Consider the following 19,572-nt stretch of genomic DNA (forward strand, 5'->3'; position numbering starts at 1 on the left):
AAAAATTAAAATATTTCTGAAAGCTCTTTTAAGAAAACTAAGAACAGCTAAACTAAAAATAGTTTTAATAAAATATGTGTAGTTTTATAAATTAATCAAATTAAGACTGTCAAGCTTATCAAACTAATGAATCCAAACACATAAAAATGAAAATTTTCAATCGAGAAATTAAAAGGATTTAAGATGATCAGCTACAAGTTAGAGGGACACAAGTTAGAGGGACATAGTGGTAGCATAGAGGCCATCAACTCATTTGGTCATTTGTCTACCTAAAATACCAAAAAAATAAAATAAAATAGAGGTTGTAACCATTCCGTCTTCTGATATATATCTCATTCATTATTGATGTACTTTGTTTGAACTATTTAATCACTTATGAGTTATGTGCAAGTCTTTCTCCACATCAACTGCAATAAAAGCATTGAAACCTACTCGGTATAATCTGGGATAGTTCTTTCCCTCTAAACTTGAATAATACACAAAATCAAGAGTCTAACATGACATGCTTGCATCACTATCTACCATCTTCTACATGATCCTGCAAAGACATAAAATTAGTTATAATGTCATTTTACTAATAATATAAATTTATAAGACAACAACAGTTGGTAGAAACACAAAACATATTTATTTTTAAAGGAGAGATTAGTGTGTTAAATGCCTGAACCACTAAAAATGGTCATCCTTGGTGTATTCCTAATATAATAGAGATTCCAGTTAGATTACTCTATGTCAGTTGTGTCTAAGAGAATACATTAAGGCCCAATCATGTTCTCTCGACTATAATAGCAATTTAGTCAAGTGCACTCAGAAGGCTGAAACTAAATTAAACCCAAAACAGAACAATGCCTAATTTAGAGATGCTAAATTCTTTTATTACTTGGTCTAAGTAAACATACACTTCTTATAAAGGAGGAAGGCGATATATTAAATCTCAATGTTCACAAACAAACGTGAACCATTCATGACCCCTTAATTTTTTACTTGCAGAAAGAGTGTTGATATACTAAAATAAGAAAATAAACCATTCACTTCAACTATAGAAAAGACGCATAACCAGCAGTTGCTTGCTGCTGCTTGAATCATACTATCAGTTCCATGAAAATGATGAATTGTAACTATCAAAATATACTCAAAATAGTGGATTGTGGTAAGACAATTATCAAAAAATATAATTAAAATAAGCGTATATATGGTGACCATACAACTGAACAATGTCATTGGTAGGCCCGATAGAAAAAAATTTATGTTCATGTTTTCTGTCTTGAAATTAATACCACGTAATATGTACATATTTACCTTTGCGAACTTGCTCAGGAAATTCTCTATTTTCCTAAATCAGAGCACCTCCACATACTCATTCCTCAGCAGTCACAAGTTGATCACTTCTTCCTTTTGCTCATGTGTCAGATCCTCATTTTTTTGGTTAATTAGCAACAAATAACCTGAAACATCAAAAATATCAAAAAGAATATAATGCATATATTAGATAAACTTTGAGCTGGAACATGAATCATTATAAGATAATGTAATTAAGTTTAACCATCATGACTTGTAATTAAATTACTCAAACCACCAATTTGGCTCGGGAACCACCACTACCAGTTCATGGGAACAACTTGCAAATACAATATCTTTAACGACTCCTTATAAAAAAGAGGTGCAATAAAAATTTATTCAAACCTGAAACCTATATACATATATAATAACTCGAAATCTGGTTCCAGTTTCTTACTTGTCTCCTCCCAATACCTAATCAAAGTTGTAACTTGATCGTTAAAGACACTTTATAAGATAAGCAAGAGTTAAAACATGCAAGATCCTTAATTTTGTGTGTTTTAACTTTAATAACTAAATCACAGTTCCTCTGATCTATAATTAAAATATATGCATAAACTATTAGCAACAAAAGAAAGTATTTAGCTGAATACTTCTATTATAATATCCGCATGACTTATTAGCAACGAAAAGAAGTATTTAGCTAAATAATTTTATAGAAGATCTAAACAATGCATCAGTGAATTTCGTGGGCATACAATTATCGGATAAACTAAAATAACAAAAGTAGCATTGGCAAGAAGGAAAACCATATTAAGACTGTTATTAGACTTAGGAAGACATTTTAAAGGTGTTTAAATATGAAATATTTCACACATTCTACATATTATATTCCTTTCTTTGCTGATATGAACAAAATAATGAATATAAATAATTGGAAAACAACAATAGTAATAGATTATTTACCAAAACCATCACCATCTTATCCTAGCAATTTATCCAACCTCTGTTTCTTTATGGTAAGAAAGAAGATATCAATAAGAAAAACTATTATAAAAAATGAGTTGTGACAGAATAAGATGTAACTAATTTTTTCATGTCTAAATTTAGGATAAAAATTAATTTACATACTAAAAAAGAATACCTCCATCCAGATAGAATACACAGATTGAGTTGTCCTGGTCCAGGTTGTTCAATCAAGCCGGGCCGACTTCGAGACCTATAGCATATACAACATTATTTCCTCCTGATGATCAAAAGCAAAAAACTTTTCTTCGAAACAATGAAGAAAACTGATACTAATTTACACATTTCTTACATTAAAATATGAAATCATGTGATTAAATGACAAATCATTTTCATACCATGCATGGCCTCAGCTTTCTTGTCAATAATGGACTTTTGCTACATTTTTTAACAATCCATTTTCTTTTTGGTCATTCGGGTGGGCTTTTACTCTCATAATGAAATGAAACTTGACAAGATATTAGCACATTGTACATTCCTAAAGCACTTGGTATGGGGCTTTATTCTTTTAGCAGTGTAATTAAATTTCAGAATAGGATTGAGAGTGACAATCACTCAATCAACCCGCTGATTCTTAGGAAGATTCAGAATTTTGGTGAATCCCCTTATACTTTTAAACTCCCAGAAGCACAAAAAATACACTTAAGAATGGTATTAAATTAAAAAAAAATACATGAAAAAAGAATAAAAATTCAGCTATTGACATTTTATTCTTATGCAGGTTATATGTGTGAATACAATCTGCAATTAATACATATAAATCAAATAAATGTGTGCGTGAGTAAATGAAATTAAACAGAGAAAGAAAGGATATAACCAAATGGAGATCCTCGAGTCCAGTTGAAACTATCTCCTTAAAGCTATTTCGCCTCTCACCGTATGTGCGAGTCGATAGCCTCCCAGGATAAAACGAGATACCAGTATAATCGATAGATCGAATATACTCTCAGCGAACTTGAACTAAGCCCGAGAACTATCACCGGAATATTGAAAAAATTTAAGACTAAAGAGACCGAGAATGAAAGAGATGACTCTTATTCCCTTGACTTAATAAAACTGATGCCCTAAGACTCTATTTATAAAGAGAGTCTTGAAATGACTTGTTTTTCTTTTCGATGTGGTACATGGTATTTATAAGAAAAACTAAGGAATAGGTTTGCGCTACTCTCGATGTGGTACAAAACCACTTTTCATATTAAAAGGTAAAACTTTGGAACATTAGTTATCATTCACCTTTTACTCATTTTAAGCGTGTAAATATGCGTTGGAATCCCCTCGAAGAGGATAATACGTTCCAATAAATACACACCACTAACACATAATGTGTCTCACTCATATAGAGTCTCAAAATGATTCACAACTTAGTCTAAAATACTAAGTTTGTCCAACAATCCCCCACAAATGAGAATGATGGTCCAGTAGCACGCACCACATAGACAGACAGATGCGGAGCTTGACTTGGTGATAGTTCCGGCGATCAGATATAGCATACGATAGGTAGAGAATGCTCCTTGAACCTTCGCTCGAATAAGTATATCGACTTTACTGGTAGACAGTATGACGCGATGTCCTTGAACTGTTCGACCGTTTGTGTAAACGATGACATACTCATCACTATATCTTTCCTGACTCATTCAGTTCTCATGATTATGTCCATTTTGGCCATGGAACTTCGTCCTGGTTCTGCAGGAGTTTTTAAAGAATTATGCCTCGTAATTCTCCTTTGAAGCGGCCCCACTTCTCTCCCACATAAGTGATCTTTATCTTATAGAGTAATCCGCGTTTACTTAACTGAATTCCATGCGTTCACTCCTGAACTCCATGTATTCGTCAAAGATCATTAAAAGCTCAAAGCTTAACCTCGTACCTTACGGGTCTCACTGTTTCCTCATCATAGGAACAGGCCAGGGGTTACCCCCACAGTGATTTGGTCATCATGATTTAGTTGTCCCATTGAACCAAGTTCTTGGGATCTCCAGTCAGCAATGGTTGGGTGTCCACCATGATGCCATTAGGCAATAGGCTTAAGGCCCATCCCTCTCGATGTTTCTCAACCACTTCTTTTGATAACCCTTTGGTTAGTGGATCCGCGATATTATCTTTTGATGGTATATAGTCAATGGTGATAATTTCGGTTGAGATCAATTGTCTAATGGAACTGTGTCGTCATCATATATAACGAGACTTTCCATTATACATCGTGCTCTGTGCTCTGCCAATAGCGGATTGACTATCACAATGAATCCCTATTACAATTACAGGCTTTGGCCATCTTGGAATATCCTCCAGAAACTGACGTAGATATTCAGCCTCTTCGGCGCATTTATCTAGTGCCACAAACTCAGCTTCCATCGTGGAATGAGTTATCACCGTTTGTTTTGAGGATTTCCATGATATTGCCGCTCTAGCTAATGTAAACACATAGCCGCTCGTAGACTTAAGTGCTTTCTTGCTAGATATCCAATTTGCGTCAGTATATCCTTTTAATACTGTTGGGTATCTGCCATAGTGCAGTCCATAGTATCGAGTTCCCCTCAAGTACCTTAGTACCCTTATGATTGCTTTCCAGTGATCAGCTCCCGGATTACTCGTAAACCTACTCAACTTGCTAATTGAGTATGCAATGTCTGGTCTTGTACAGCTCATGAGGTACATCAGACTACCAATTATCCTCGAGTATTCCAATTGGGAAACAACTACACCTTTGTTCTTGGATAGGTGCAAAGTCATATCCACATGTGTCCTAGCTTTCATAAAGTCATCTTTAAGAAACTTCTCAAGGATCTTGTCAACATAATATGGTTGACTTAATGCGAGACCCTCTGATGTTCTAGAAATTTGAATTCCCAGAATTACATTTGCTAGTCCCATGTCTTTTATGTCGAATCTTGATTTCAACATGTCCTTGGTATTTTTGATCACTTTATCATTGCTTCCGACAATAAGTAGATCATCTACATATAGCGTCATCATGACATAGCCACTCTCGTTATCCTTGTAATAGGCACAACTATCACATTCATTGATTTTGAAGCCATTAGCCAGCACGACCTCGTCAAATTTTTCATGCCATTTCATAGGTGCTTGCTTCAAACCATACAATGATTTCACCAATCTACAAACTTTCCTTTCTTGTCCTGGGACAACAAACCCTTCGGGTTGTTCCATATAGATTTCCTCATCTATGTCCCCATTTAGGAAGGCTGTTTTCACATCCATTTGATGTACGGTTAGATTACGCATTGCAGCAATAGCAAACATCATCCTTATGGACGTTATTCTCGTTACAGGAGAATATATATCAAAATAATCAAGGCCTTTTTGTTGCTTGTATCCTTTAATCACAAGTCTGGCCTTATACTTATCAATAGTGCCATCGGTTTTCAATTTCTTCTTGAAAACCCACTTGCTACCTAATGGTTTGCAACCAGTTGGCAAGTCCACTAGTTCCCAAGTATGATTCTGCATAATTGAATCAACTTCATTCTTGATGGCCTCTTTCCACATAGGTCCATCAGGTGAGGTAACTGTTGGATTTTAAACGCAGCGGGGGCGTGGAAAAACACTTTTACACATATAAAATCCATATAAAAGCATATAAATCGTGAATAAAAATTCGAGGGATCGAATCTAACCTTTTAAAATAATTCGGAGACAACGATCAGAGATCCTTAGCAGTTGCTCCTCAAGTGTGAAGCACTCCACCGGTATCCACCAAGAAAACGATGTTAAGGAGGAGGAAGAAGGTGGAGAGAATTGAGTTTTCCAAACTTTTTGGGTTTTCGGGTTTGATGTGGGTTGGAATAAAATTAGGGTCTATAATAGTGTATTTATAGGCAAAATTTTCAGCTGAAATTTTCCCATAAATATTATTATTATTATCCCATTTATTATTCTCATTAATAATTAAAACACCTTTTAATCATTAATCCTTTTTCTAAACACTTTAAAAATAATTCTCTCTCTTGATTTAATTTCCAAAAATTAAATCCTTAATTAATAATATTAAGAACTTTTCTTAATTAATTTATAATCAATTAAATCTCATTTAATCAATTATTAAATTTACCAAATAATTATTTATTTCACAAATAAATAATTATTAGCCATTATTAATTAATTCTTCCACCAATAAATCATTCTCTTTTTATGGTGTGACCCTGTAGGTTCAATATTAAGCCGGTAGTAGAAATAAATAATAATAAAACTATTTTATCATTATTTATATAAATTCTCTAATTTATTAAATATGATTAATTAATTAATCATATTTATTCTACATCGCGAGTGATGCTTCTCAACATATCGCGACTATCCGGATAATATGAATTCACTGCTTATAATATCAAGAACCTGTCAGTGAATAGTTACCGTACAATAAACTCCTTCTACCCTACAATGTCCCGATTAAATACAAGGCATGGATCTCGTGTCAAGCCTATCTAATTCAATCACTTTGCTTACCATTTACTATACGTAGTTCTATGCAAATCAGAAACTCCTTTCTAATTTCATTTACTCTGGCCAGAGATTCCTGAACTAGCATAAGTGGATCAGCCTTGAACATTCGCCTCCTTCACTGGAAGGGGTAGATCCTTTATTGATCATACACTATCTTCGTGTACAAATTCCTATACCCAGAAGAGCCCTAATAATTGTCTCTGGAGACTAAGAACTAAACCAAAGCATAGTTCAGATTACACAAGATGACTATGATGACCTCAAGTCTAAGGATACTTGTACAACTATCACTAAGCGAACAACTGCTGACACGTGAGTGAACTCCATCAGTTGTTCAGCTGGGCGAGTCATGTTCAGTGAACTTATTCCATAATAAGCACCTACATACTAGCTATAGTGTCACCACACAAATGTCTATGAGAACAGACATCCTTCATAATGAAGCAAGCATAGTATGTACCGATCTTTGCGGATTATTAATTACCAGTTAGTAATCCTATGATCAGGAACAATTTAAGTTTAGAGTTATCATCTTTTTAGGTCTCACTATTATGATCTCATCATAATCCATAAAAAGCTTTACTCTAAACTATGGTATATCTTATTTAAACACTTAAATAGATAAAGCCCGTAATAAAAACAAAATAAGTCTTTATTAATATCAATAAAATCAAAACAGATTACATAAAAGTTATTCCTAAATCCTAATTCCTGATTGGACTTAGGACATATTCCTTTCAATCTCCCACTTGTACTAAAGCCAATCACTCTGGTATCTAATACCCATCTCATCTTTATGACGATCAAAGTGACTTTCAAAAAGTAGTTTTGTGAGTGGGTCTGCTATGTTGTTATGTGTGTCAACTCTATTTTAATACAATATAAGAAATGTTACCGCGCTCCCACTAACCCTTTTGTAGACGCATGGTTCATCTACGTTTTTGATAAAATCAAACTCTTTGATTGTCTCATCAAAACGAATGTTCCATCTACGAGAAGCTTGCTTTAAACCACATATGGTTCGCAGTAGCTTACACACTAGGTTTTCATTTCCCTTGGAAAGAAAACCATCTGGCTATATGCCAGAACACATAGTCGTAGTAAGCAGCAATCGCAAGCAAAATCCGAACTGATTTTAACAGGGCTACAGGTAAAAGACTTCATCAAAGTCAATCCATTGCCTTTGTTTGAATTCTTTTGCCACAAGCCTGGCCTTATAGGTCTCCACCTGGCCATCTGCTATAATCTATCTTTTGTATACCATATACATAGATTCCATTCTGGATTTCATGGTACTATGCCATTTCTCTGAGTCAACACTACTCATAGCCTCATTATAGGTCACAGGGTCGTCATCATCAAATGATTGACAACTCATTGTCATTCTCAATGACAAGGCCATATTACCTCTCAGGTTGGCGAGACACTCTCCCTGACCTACGAATGGGCTGTTCCATAAAAGGTTGTTCAGTCAGAACAGGTGTTTCCACTTGATCCGTAGTAGTTTGTGCTTCTTAAACTTCATCAAGTTCAATTTTGCTCCCACTGTTCCCTTCAAGGATAAACTCCTTTTCCAAGAAGGTAGCATGTCTGGAGACAAACACCCGATGATCGGTGCAAAAGTAATACCCTAAAGTCTCTTTAGGATATCCCACAAAACTACATTTTACGGATCGATATTCCAGCTTATCTGGGTCAACTTACTTGACATAAGCTGGACATCCCCAAATCTTAATGTGTTTAAGACTCGGTTTCCTTTCTTTCCATATCTCATACGAAGTTTGAGGAACAGATTTTGGAAAGCACCTTGTTCAGTAAATATGCTGAGGTTTCCAATGCATAACCCCATAGGAATACTGGAAGATTTGCATAGCTCATCATGAACCGAACTATGTCTAACAAAGTTCGATTTCTCCTTTCAGATACCAATCTGGAGGAGTCCACTGGGAGACTATACCATTTACTTTGAGATAATCTAGAAACACTCCATTAAAGTATTCACTACCTCGATCTTATCGAAGAATTATAATACTATGTTTGGTTTGTTTCTCCACTTCATACTTATATTCTTTGAACTTTTCAAAGGCCTCAGACTTGTGTTTCATCAAACACATATCCGAATCTAGATCTATCATCTATGAAAGTAATGAAGTATGAAAATCCACCCATGGCTTGCTTAGACATTGGTCCACATACATCTGTGTGTACCATTCCTAGCAAATTTGCAGTCATCTCTCCATGTCTACTAAATGGAGACTGCAGTGCCACTATGAAGTGAGATTTTCATCATCCCTTTTCTTTTATTAGTTTGTTCAATTTGAAGTAAATTATGTCACATATATACAGACCATTATTTAAATTACCACGTCCATAAAGAATATTATCTCTAAGAATAGAACATTCATTATTCTCAATAATAAATGAAAATCCATCCAAGTCTAACATGGGAATAATATTCCTCACAATCGAGGGAACAAAATAACAATTATTTCAAACAATAGTCTTGCCCGTAGGCCTATGTAAATGAAATGATTATACATCTTCAGCAGCAACTCTTGCTCCATTTCCCATCAGTAGAATCACCTCCTCTTCCTCAAGAGTCCTACTTCTCCTTGGCCCCTGCAACAAATTGCAGATATGAGAACCACAGGCGGTATCTAATACCCAAGTAGAAATGACATATTCACTTCTATCATGAACATACCTGAATCAGAAGCGGTAGTCTCACTACCCTTCTTCTTCTTCTTCAATTTTGCAAGGTAAACCTTGCAGTTCCTCTTCCAGTGCCCCACCTTGTTACAGTGAAAGCAAACAACTTTGCTCTTGGGGTCTTGAGCTTTTGGTGGAACCGGCATTTTCTCACCTACTTTCTTCTTCTTGGAAGAGTTCCTCTTCCTTTTCTTAGGATTGGAACCTTCACCAATTAGAAGAACAGAACTCTTCTTAGGGGGAAAATTCGATTCCGCAGTCTTCAACATGTTGTGGAGTTCAGGCAGGCTGACATCCAACTTATTCATGTGAAAGTTCACAACAAACTGCGAGAACGAACTCGGAAGCGATTGCAAGACCAAGTCTTGGCTCAGCTCCCCATCCATGGCAAAACAAGTTGTCCAAGACGTTCAATCAAATTGATCATCTTAAGTACATGGTCATTCACAGATGATCCCTCAGACATCCTACAACCGAACAGCTCCTTCGATATCTCATATCGAGCTGTCCTCCCCGCCACATCATACAACTCTTGTAGATGTATGAGGATAGTGCGAGCATCCATATGCTCATGTTGCTTCTGTAGCTCAATGTTCATGGAAGCTAGCATGATGCATTGAGCAACATTTGCATCATCTATCCACTTACGATACATAACATGTTCATCATTATGTGCATCACTAGCAGGTTCAGTAGGCTTAGGTGAGTCAATCACGTATTCCAGCTTCTCAATCCTGAGAACAATTCTCAAGTTTCGAAGCCAGTCAGCATAATTAGGACCAGTCAATTTGTGAGCATCTAGTATGCTCCTGAGTGATAGTGCAGAAGACATAACGTACAAAGTAAATCTGTAAATGATAAACACATAACAACACTTAGCAAATATTCGATTTCATTTTAAAACACTATATGAATCGGGTCTTTATTCATAAGTGGCTCCCACTAGTTTATCTAATTTATTCAACCCTCTACGTGAAAAATTAAGCATTCATAATGCTAGTGGGAATAGGGATCCTACATTTCATTACACAGCCCCGGCTGTGGCACGAAACGCCATGTAATGTTCAATAGGCAGACAACTCTTGTCAATTACATCTTATGTTATTCCCTAATCAAACTTTAGCCTCTTGAATAATTGAGTCACGGCTGTGGCACGACAAACTCAATATTCTAAGTCAAGTCTAACCCAACATTCCGTACAATTGAATCAGTCCCCAAAGGCCCACGGCTGTGGCACGTAACGACCTTTAGATTCTTATTCAATGTACACATCTCTATGTAATAGACAAGTATTTCTTATTTCGAAATCAAAGCCCTCGACTGTGGCACGAAACGACAATGATTCAAAAATAAGAACTACTTTCTACCATGTTGGAAGGCTATGACCGACACAAGCCCGTTGTATCATTGGCCAATTACTACTTGATATTATTTAATTTTAGAGGGATTATGTTACGTTACAATCATAATCATATTATAAAGAGATTCTTCCTTTTAAATTAAATATTTCAAATCAATAATCAATAATCAGATGATTCCCAGATCGGGTGGAGCATTGTCAAGAGGCGTCACTTAATAACCCTTTCTTACAGATAGAAATCTATTGTTGACAGAATCATCCTTTCTCTCATATCGAAAATTCATATTCAATTACGTGTTTCACAAACACAAGAATCTCATGATTGTATTCATAATATTGTTAATCGTTATTAAACAATTTCACTATACTAGGTTGTCTAACAAACGCCTTATGTTTATTTAAGTTCACCTAAATCTATCATCGCATGATAAACTAAGCATATATCACATATATCAACATGAATAAACATCAAGGTAGGCATGTTACATCATCTAGCATATTAGTCTAAGCATTATACATCTCTATGTATCACATGAAGCATTTAAAATCAATTAAAACAATCAAAAACAGATTTAAAACACTTCATGGAAATATAAACAGTTCAAAACTTTTATATAAACTAAAATTGATCACTCCATTAGATCCGTCTCGGAAAAACGAATCCAACAGTATATTGCACGCCTAAAACGGAGTTACGAAACTCCCAGAAAATTAATTTTAAAATTAACAGACGGGCTGTAACGCATTACAGGAACGCGTTACAAGCACTGTAACGCATTCCGGTGATGCGTTACACACCTTTTAAGCCATTTAAGGGTGTAACGCATTCCGTGAATGCGTCACAGGTGTGTAACGCATTCCCAGAATGCGTTACACTCGTATATATTTTTTTTATTTCAACTTTTGCAACTGCCGCCGACTTTTCCTTCTCGGTTGCCGTGCCTGCCAACTCAGTCCTTTCTGCTTCTTCTTTTCACGCAGCAGTACAACACAGACAGTACAAGAAGATGTATATATACTTTATATACATACTTTAATAATTTATATATATATATATATATGATTATTTAATAATGAATTTAATTGTAAGAACTTCAAAAATTCATAATAAAAAATCTATACATCCTAAAATTATGAAAAAAATACCCAGACGATCTACAACACTTGTAGAACCCAGATCAACATTCAAAATAATTCTGAGAAACGATTTCTCATCAGACAAAATTAATCCATGATATAACTTGTAAAAATCATAATTAATTCATACAAGCACATAAAATTCTGAAATTTTTACCACAGATCTATATGCATACAACCTATGCTCTGATGCCATTGTTGGATTTTAAATGCAGCGGGGGCATGGAAAAACACTTTTACACATATAAAATCCATATAAAAGCATATAAATCGTGAATAAAAATTCGAGGGATCGAATCTAACCTTTTAAAATAATTCAGAGATAACGATCAGAGATCCTTAGCAGTTGCTCCTCAAGTGTGAAGCACTCCACCGGTATCCACCAAGAAAACGATGTTAAGGAGGAGGAAGAAGGTGGAGAGAATTGGGTTTTCCAAACTTTTTGGGTTTTCGGGTTTGATGTGGGTTGGAATAAAATTAGGGTCTATAATAGTGTATTTATAGGCAAAATTTTCAGCTGAAATTTTCCCATAAATATTATTATTATTATTATCCCATTTATTATTCTCATTAATAATTAAAACACCTTTTAATCATTAATCCTTTTTCTAAATATTTTAGAAATAATTCTCTCTCTTGATTTAATTTCCAAAAATTAAATCCTTAATTAATAATATTAAGAACTTTTCTTAATTAATTTATAATCAATTAAATCTCATTTAATCAATTATTAAATTTGCCAAATAATTATTTATTTCACAAATAAATAATTATTAGCCATTATTAATTAATTCCTCCACCAATAAATCATTCTCTTTTTATGGTGTGACCCTGTAGGTTCAATATTAAGCCGGTAGTAGAAATAAATAATAATAAAACTATTTTATCATTATTTATATAAATTCTCTAATTTATTAAATATGATTAATTAATTAATCACATTTATTCTACATCGTGAGTGATGCTTCTCAACATATCGCGACTATCCGGATAATATGAATTCACTGCTTAGAATACCAAGAACCTGTCAGTGAATAGTTACCGTACAATAAACTCCTCCTACCCTACAATGTCCCGATTAAATACAAGGCATGGATCTCGTGTCAAGCCTATCTAATTCAATCACTTTGCTTACCATTTACTATGCGTAGTTCTATGCAAATCAGAAACTCCTTTGAATTTCATTTACTCTGGCCAGAGATTCCTGAACTAGCATAAGTGGATCAGCCTTGAACATTCGCCTCCTTCACTGGAAGGGGTAGATCCTTTATTGATCATACACTATCTTCGTGTACAAATTCCTATACCCAGAAGAGCCCTAATAATTGTCCCTGGAGACTAAGAACTAAACCAAAGCATAGTTCAGTGTACACAAGATGACTATGATGACCTCAAGTCTAAGGATACTTGTACAACTATCACTAAGCGAACAACTGCTGACACGAGAGTGAACTCCATCAGTTGTTCAGCTGGGCGAGTCATGTTCAGTGAACTTATTCCATAATAAGCACCTACATACTAGCTATAGTGTCACCACACAAATGTCTATGAGAACAGACATCCTTCATAATGAAGCAAGCATAGTATGTACCGATCTTTGCGGATTATTAATTACCAGTTAGTAATCCTATGATCAGGAACAATTTAAGTTTAGAGTTATCATCTTTTTAGGTCTCACTATTATGATCTCATCATAATCCATAAAAAGCTTTACTCTAAACTATGGTATATCTTATTTAAACACTTAAATAGATAAAGCCCGTAATAAAAACAAAACAAGTCTTTATTAATATCAATGAAATCAAAACAGATTACATAAAAGTTATTCCTAAATCCTAATTCCTGATTGGACTTAGGACATATTCCTTTCAGTAACCGCCTCCTTATAGGTTTTTGGGTCACCTTCTTCGAGCAAATAGGTCATAAAATCAGACCCATAGGATTTCTCCGTTCGTTATCTTTTGCTCCTTCTCACTACCCCCACATTTTCGTCTTCACTTTCGTCACTCTCATGATCATCATCTACAGACTCATGAGATCGTTTAGACGTCGTAGGTTGTTGGTTTCCTGGAATACAGGGAACCATCGTCTCAAAGAATGAGGCATTCCTTGATTCCATAATGGTATTCTTTTGAATATCAGGAATCTTGGATTCATGAACAAGAAACCGATATGCAGTACTGTGTGGAGGATATCCGATGAAGATACAATCCACAGTCTTAGGACCTATCTTCACCTTCTTCCGTGTAGGGATCAGTACATTTGCAAGGCACCCCCACACTTTCAGGTGTTGGTAACTTGGTTTATTTTTCTTCCACATTTCATAAGGACTTACATCCTTATTCTTGCGCATCGTAATATTTAAAATATTATTTGCGCTTAAGATGGCTTCTCCCCACATCGATTGTGGAAGCCCAGAGCTTAACAACATCGCATTCATCATTTCTTTCAGAGTGTGATTCTTCCTTTCAGCCACACCATTTGACTGAGGGGAGTATGGTGCAGTGACCTCATGGATTATACCATGTTGTGAACAGAATTCTCCAAATGGTTCAACATATTCACCTCCACGATCACTTCGTATCGTTTTGATTTTCTCAGTCTGTTATGTCTCAACTTCTTCCTTATAGATTTTAAATTTATCTATAGCTTCGTCTTTGCTTTTCAACAAATATACATAGCAGTATTTTGTACAATCATCAATGAATGTAATAAAATACTTGTTTCCTCCTCTTGTTGGAGCGAATTTTAAATCACATATGTCGCTATGTATTAGGTCTAGCACTTTGGTGTTCCTTTCCACACGTTTAAATGATGATCTCGTTAATTTTGCCTCAACACAAGTCTCACACTTATGTTTTGAATCGATAGTAAGTTTAGGTATGTATTCTTTTGCACTTAAACGTCGTAAAGTGTCATAATTTACATGTCCTAATCTAGCATGCCATAAATTAGGAGACTCAAGTAAGTAAGCAGAAGAATTCTTCATTTCATTATCGTCCTTAATGGACATTACATTGAGCTTAAAAAGCCCATCGGTTAAATAACCCTTTCCTACAAACATACCACTCTTAGACAAAATAACTTTATCTGACTCTATTACAATGCGAAAGCCATGCTTACTCAACAGAGAACCAGACACAAGGTTCTTGCGAATATCAGGCACATAAAGTACATTCTTCAAAGTCAGATTCTTCCCAAGGGTCATCTTCAGGATCACCGTGCCTTCACCCTCAATGGTAGAAGTTGCTGAATTCCCCATGTAGAGCTTCTCACCAGCATCGGAAGCTTTGAGGCTAGATAAAATTGCCTTGTCTGAGCAAACATGCCTAGTAGCACCAGTATCAATCCACCATTCACGTGGATTAGAACCGACCAGGTTCACTTCAGAGACCGTAGCACAGAGGTCTATGTCACCCATCTCCTTGGAGATATTCTCTACCATGTTTGCTTCTTTCTTCTTGTTGGGCTTCTTGGGCTTCTTGCAATCAGAAGACCTATGACCAACTTTATCACAGTTGTAGCACTTCCCCTGAAATTTCGACTTCGAAATCCCTCCTTTGGGTGCCAGCTTTGCCCCTTTACTAGAATTAGTCTTCTTGGGCTTGGAGCTTTGAGCATGCTCCACCATGTTTGCCTTCTCAGTGGCAACATTAAATTTCTTCTCGGACCCTCTGTTGTCTTCTTCAATATGAAGTCTAACAATAAAATCCTCTATAGATATCTCCCTTCGCTTGTGCTTAAGGTAGTTATTGAAATCTTTCCATCCAGGTGGAAGATTTTCAATAACAACAGCAACTTGGAAAGACTCACTTATGACCATTCCCTCAACATGAATGTCATGAATGTCATGAATGATCACCTGCAGTTCCTGCACTTGACTGACCACAGTCTTAGAGTCTGCCATCTTATAATCAAGAAAGCGGCCAACAATCCACTTCTTTGCCCCAGCGTCCTCGGTTTTATACTTATGGTCAAGTGACTCCTATAAGACCTTAGTTGTTGGCTTCACGCTGTATACGTTATACAACGAGTCAGACAAACAATTTAACACATAGTTTCGACAGATGTAGTCGGAGTGCTTCCAAGCATCAGCAGCATACACAGTCTGCATGTTACTCTCAGCAGTGAGCAACGGTGGTTCTTCCTTAAGGAAGCAATCCATATGCAACGTGGTCAGATAAAAGTGCATCTTTTGTTGCCAACGTTTGAAGTTCGTTCCATTGAACTTCTCAGGTTTTTCAGCATGTGCAGCAGGCACAGTTGGCATAACAGGTGCGACAGGCACCACAGGTGGAACAGATGGTACGTGCATCTGTACTACAGGTGTATGCACACCAGTAGGCACCGCAGGTATGATCGGAGGAGTGAATCCTGCCGATATCTGTCCAAGAGGAACCCTAATCTGTCCAATGACAGTGTGTCCCACAGGCACATGTCCCGAAGGCACATGTCCAACAGGCGTTTGACCCCCATCAGATCATACGATCCGTGCGTTAGGGTTAATCGGCTGCTGGTGAACCCCATCAGATCCAGTGATCTGTGCGTTGGGATCATCCGTCATGTTCATCGGATCGTTCACAGTTTGGTTCTCCATCGATCTGTTACTCAACAAAACAAGCAGATACAGATGTATCAGTCACAGATGTATAAAATATAATAGCTTTAAGATTGTGAATACAATCTGTGATTAATACATATAAATCAAATAATTGTGTGCGTGAGTAAACGAAATCAAACAGAGAAAGAAAGGATATAACCAAATGGAGATCCTCGAGTCCAGTTGAAACTGTCTCCTTAAAGCTATTTCGCCTCTCACCGTATGTGCGAGTCGATAGCCTCCCAGGATAAAACGAGATACCAGTATAATCGATAGATCGAATATACTCTCAGCGAACTTGAACTAAGCCCGAGAACTATCACCGTAATATTGGAAAAATTTAAGACTAAAGAGACCGAGAATGAAAGAGATGACTCTTATTCCCTTGACTTAATAAAACTGATGCCCTAAGACTCTATTTATAAAGAGAGGCTTGAAATGACTTGTTTTTCTTTTCGATGTGGTACATGGTATTTATAAGAAAAACTAAGGAATAGGTTTGTGCTACTCTCGATGTGGTACAAAACCACTTTTCATATTAAAAGGTAAAACTTTGGAACATCAGTTATCATTCACCTTTTACTCATTTTGAGCGTGTAAATATGCGTTGGAATCCCCTCGAAGAGGAGAATACGTTCCAATAAATACACACCACTAACACATAATGTGTCTCACTCATATAGAGTCTCAAAATGATTCACAACTTAGTCTAAAATACTAAGTTTGTCCAACAATATGTGGGATGCGTTACATCCTTATTGCCTAACCATTACACACATAACATTCTAGTCGACAACATAGCCAAAAATATTCATATAAACTCTATAAAATCATATGAATTGATCAAGTATAACAAATTATAATCAATTTTCAATATATTGATAGCCAAATTAAAAGACAATTATATGGATTTATGGCTTACACATCTATATATGAAAAATTATAAGAAAAGAGATGCAGTGCTGAATGAAGTGTTATACCGACGTGCTAAATGAAGTGTTCTATCTCCAACACGGTTGATATTGTTAATTCATATACAATCATGATCAATTGTAGTTAATCATCCTTTTAAATAACTACATTCCCGTAAATCTTTTAGCCAACATCTTACAATCCTTTTACATCACGAGAAGTACTATTTTTTTTAAAAAAGTAAAAAACGGTATAGCGTACAAATATTCTAAACCAAATTGTAGTATCTCGTTATGATACCATGAAACCTTCTTGTCATAGCCATGGTGATGCAAATAAGTAGAGACTCTGACCATCAACAATCCACATTACAAAAAAAACTGCCACTAAAGAGATATTAGCCTTATAACAGAGAAATCTCCTACCAATTTTATCCAAAGAGAACTACACAAATTTAATCCTATTTTCAAAAAAGGCCATGATAGTCGAAGTTTCTTAAACACCAAAATAATTTGTGCTTAAAGACTTTGAAGCTTCTACATCACTGACTCCTAAATATCAATCGAAAAACCTGAACAAATAATTGAATAGTCAAACTGATCCTTGGTTAAAGAATTTGAAGCTTTTACATCACTAACTTCTAGAAATTTAATTGAAAAACTTGAACAGATAAATTGAATCTTTTAGCATTTGTAAAGCAAAAAATATGAGCATCCAAAAGAAATTGGTGCCACTGTTGGCCCAATTAGAAATATAAAAGTAAGTAACCCTTAGAATGCAGTTTAGAACCATATGTTACTCTGCCAATGCCGGGAAGAAATAATAAGCACCTATCCATATCAAAACATAAGAAATTATATTTTCTTTCCTGAACTTTTATCGAACATGTGAGGTGCACTTGAGACCTCATAAATCAGGTGTGCGAAAATAGATACAAGAAATATGAACTTACCAGAAACACAAGTACGATTCGATGAAATCTTAATTGGAACTGGACACCGATGATGCAACTCAGTCGTACTCCCTGACATTACCGCATAATCTAGAGTAATCGAGTCCTGGAAATTATAAAAAGAGGCCAGGATCAATATGTATAAATATATAGATATAGATGCATATACCGTCGTTGGTAGAAAGAAAAATGTGGGCTAAATAATTGTGTACACGTATGGGACGAAATTGGAAGAAAGAAGATAAAAAGGCTAAGTTAATATAAATGATTGCTTGTTGATATTCCCAGTTGCGGAAGCAGAAATGACACCATACGGACGGGTATAAGAAATCTTGATGAATAAAACGGATAAGGCTTAAGAAAACAGCAAAAGCAAAATAGATATCTTTGACAGCGCCACGTAGGACTCCCGTGAAATCTTGATGAATAAAACGGCTAAGGCTTAAGAAAAGAGCAAAAGCAAAATAGATATCTTTGACAGCGCCACGTAGGACTCCCGTGATTCTACTTTATATAGATATATATAGATAGATATATAGATGGCAAAAAAATCCAGATGATTCCAACAGGCCTTTCACTTTTATGATTTAGCTTACAAGTTCATCTTCATAGCTGGTTTGTGATGTGCCATCAGAAACTGGAGTTATAGCTAGATGGGCTAGGATCTGATATTATGATAAATAACCTTATCAGAGCAGGCACAATTTACTGATTAACGAAATTAGAAAAAGAAAAAAAAACATATTTATCAATATTTAGATCTTAAAATTAAAATTAGATCATGATCAATTAGCAAAAAAAATAAAATTAGATCAGCATCTCTGAAAAAGCAAGGATGCAAGAAACACCCACATTAAAGTTTTCTATTTTTCAAAAGAATTTCAAGTTCATTTTTCAAATAATATTTTTTTTATGTTCTTTAGTCGGGGAAGGCACTCTACCGGGATTAATCGGGTAATCGAGAATTAATCGGAACTAATTTAATAGTATTTTTATATACAAATATTAATAGCATAATACCCCGTGCGAGGCACGGGTCATTTTCTAGAGTTTTTTTATGCATCATGCCATTATAATGTTTGTATAGCAATTCCAACAATAACCTTATACAGGTTCTTGAGTCAAATTTTGAAGAAA

The 19,572-nt window shown here is 35.5% G+C and overlaps 1 long non-coding RNA gene across 3 annotated transcripts; it reads right to left on the bottom strand.

Moving 5' to 3' along the window:
• Positions 1-245: 245 nt before the first annotated feature.
• Positions 246-18,844, bottom strand: LOC141693614 (uncharacterized). 3 transcript variants are annotated; one of them, XR_012563157.1, is made up of 5 exons: positions 18,436-18,844; positions 2,423-2,497; positions 1,684-1,752; positions 1,300-1,445; positions 246-538 (listed from the first exon to the last, which is right to left on the bottom strand). It is a non-coding gene; the product is annotated as an uncharacterized LOC141693614 (long non-coding RNA). The 3 variants fall into 3 exon arrangements; XR_012563158.1 differs by lacking the exon at positions 1,684-1,752 and having other exon boundaries at positions 257-538; positions 18,436-18,541; positions 18,648-18,844; XR_012563156.1 differs by lacking the exon at positions 1,684-1,752 and having other exon boundaries at positions 260-538.
• Between the last annotated feature and the right edge of the window lie 728 nt (positions 18,845-19,572).

The sequence above is a fragment of the Apium graveolens genome, chromosome 10 (genome assembly GCF_009905375.1).
Source record: "Apium graveolens cultivar Ventura chromosome 10, ASM990537v1, whole genome shotgun sequence".
NCBI classification, from domain to species: Eukaryota; Viridiplantae; Streptophyta; class Magnoliopsida; order Apiales; family Apiaceae; genus Apium; species Apium graveolens.